Consider the following 3,084-nt stretch of genomic DNA (forward strand, 5'->3'; position numbering starts at 1 on the left):
TGGAGCCACACTGTCAAGTGATACCTACCGTTTGGATCAATGGAGATCTCTTCCAGATTGTGGCCCCGGAATTCAGCCATTCTCCCTTGCTCGAGAGCCAGAAACAGCTTGCTCAACGTGGCCAGTTGAAGGGTACCCTCCGGGAGGCGGTAATAATGCCGATGCACCCGAATATCATGTCCAAGGAAATCAGCAAGCTGATCCATCTCTGTATCGCTCAGGTTGAGGACTCTGGAAAGTGTAGCCACATGCTTCCGTAGGCGGGTGGAAGATAATGCTTCGGGGTGCTTGGCCCCACACTCCCGGGCGTAGAGACGTATGCAGTTGGATCCCCTATAATGGGACATGGCTGTTGGCCTAGCAAACATGTAGATATTGTGTGGGGTCACACCACATTCTGTCCGCTTCTCTATGAGGAGCTCCATCGCTTTCTGCATGCTTGGGGATAGCAGGACAGGGACTTTCCTGCCTCTTTTCCCAGGAATCTCAATACGGGAGAAGTGACGACAGAGTGCCTTCTCCAGCTCTGACAGGGCCTGGGCCACATCACCCTGCAAATCGGCTGTGTGCCGTAAATCGAAGGAGGAGAGCAGCATCTTGGAAACCTCACCTTCTCTCTTGCGGTTGAAGAGAATCAGCTGCGTGAGGGTAACTTTGGCCAACATGGACCACTGCTGTTTGGAAGGGTGGGCGGACAACTCATCGATGTACTCTCGCTGACGGTCAAGGAGGTACAGGTTCAAGCGCTTAACATCATCAGTGAAGGGCAGAAGCAGCGGTGCATTCCATTTTATCTCTCGAAGTGTCTTCAGGGCAGCAGTGGAGATTAGCTCGCTCCACCTCGCCTCATAAATTTTCCGAAAGTTTCGGGCACGCTCCTCTGTCAGGGCACTGCCCTCCATCAGTGCCTGACACTCCACCATAGCAGAAATCTTCAGCAAGCTGTGTCCCACCTTCAGAGCCAACGAGGGTATTTTATATGTATTGGTGCGGTCATCGTAACCGGCCAGGCTCCTCACAGCATGCACCACTTGCAGGAAATTCTGTGGGCAAATGAAATCTTCCATACACCGCTACGGTGTGACCTTCATCGCCTTCAGCAGAAGCCGCCCCACCTCTCTGAGCTTCTGACGGATGTAATCATGCTTGCTGACATCAGACCCCAGACGGTTATAGAGGTGCTGACCGAACTGCATAATCCAGCGGTCCCCTTTGATTACCGGTACCACATCATCATAATTCATTTCGCTCAGCAACTTCCAGAGGCCAGTGCCAACATCTTTCGGGAGCGGTGTGGCGTAAGTGAAGAGACCCTGCACCCTGGTTCTTCCAGGTTTGGGGCTGACACTTTTGCGGAGCGGGCACCTCTTCACATGGCGCCACAGGTGCTTCCTGGAGAATAGCCCTTTACATTTTACACAGTGCATGAAATCTTGGGGAGCCGTTGCTTCTTTCGGCTGCTTGCACGGTAGGAGGACTCCGCTGCCCTCGCGGAGAACCCCGACATTATGGGCAAAGTTTCCCCGGGTGCGAATCAGGTCTAGCTGCACTGTCCTTTCCCTGGAGCGCTTCGGAAAGCTGAGTGCCCTTGCAACCTCATGCTCATTGTGGTGGACAGCTTGAACATGTCTCGCAATTTTTGAGAATGGCCTCTCGCACCACAGGCAGAAATTTTTCTTGTTACATGCAATCGAACCATCTGCTTTTCGGGTAAGTACCTGGACCGACACTGCGCGGGCCGGATGGAGACTTGGTTCGGCCTCTGCGGAGCAAGCCCCGGACACTTCCAGAACCTTCCTGCCGTGAAAAGACGTCTCCTCCCCTCCACTATCATCCGAGCTGCTCAACTCTGACGAGTCGGGGAGATAGTCTTTGTCACTGCCGTCGGTTCCGTACATTGCCTCACTGCGACCAGCAGACCCAGCACTTCCGGAGTTTGTGGCGCACACACCGTACCAAGCCCGCGCTTTCTGTCTGACCACGCCCACCGTGAATACAGGGTTCTGGGAATCGAGGGCCCAGGCCCCGGCACGTGCTTCCTATTACACATCCGGAGAGGTGGTTCTTACTAGAGTCACGTGTCGGGCGGCGCGCGCGACACTTTTGCGCCACATGCTCCGATTTTCCCCAGGCTCCTGGAAGCCTGTCCCGGCCCGAGAGGTGCCAGTCTCCACTCATCGGCAAGACTTCCACAAATCGTAGTACCGGATTCAGCCCACCAGGGGGCGCTGCGATGGGCAAGGAAGGAAATATCAGACCCGGTTTTCGGGCTCCGCGATTTTTCCGATGAATGCCCTTCTCACCCGAGCTCCGCGGACTTGGGCAACCTTCCCTCTGGATTGAACTGATCTCAGACCCGGTTTTCGGGCTCCGCGATTTTTCCGATGAATGCCCTTCTCACCCGAGCTCCGCGGACTTGGGCAACCTTCCCTCTGGATTGAACAGATCTCAGACCCGGTTTTCGGGCTCCGCGATTTTTCCGACGAATGCCCTTCTCACCCGAGCTCCGCGGAATTGGGCAACCTTCCCTCTGGATTGAACTAATCTCAGACCCGGTTTTCGGGCTCCGCGATTTTTCCGACGAATGCCCTTCTCACCCGAGCTCCGCGGACTTGGGCAACCTTCCCTCTGGATTGAACTAATCTCAGACCCGGTTTTCGGGCTCCGCGATTTTTCCGACGAATGCCCTTCTCACCCGAGCTCCGCGGATTTGGGCAACCTTCCCTCTGGATTGAACTGATCTCAGACCCGGTTTTCGGGCTCCGCGATTTTTCCGACGAATGCCCTTCTCACCCGAGCTCCGTGGACTTGGGCAACCTTCCCTCTGGATTGAACTAATCTCAGACCCGGTTTTCGGGCTCCGCGATTTTTCCGACGAATGCCCTTCTCACCCGAGCTCCGCGGACTTGGGCAACCTTCCCTCTGGATTGAACTGATCTCAGACCCGGTTTTTGGGCTCCGTGATTTTTCCGACGAATGCCCTTCTCACCCGAGCTCTGCGGACTTGGGCAACCTTCCCTCTGGATTGAACTAATCTCAGACCCGGTTTTCGGGCTCCGCGATTTTTCCGACGAATGCCCTTCT

Source organism: Pseudophryne corroboree, chromosome 6 (assembly GCF_028390025.1).
Source record: "Pseudophryne corroboree isolate aPseCor3 chromosome 6, aPseCor3.hap2, whole genome shotgun sequence".
Lineage (NCBI taxonomy): Eukaryota > Metazoa > Chordata > Amphibia > Anura > Myobatrachidae > Pseudophryne > Pseudophryne corroboree.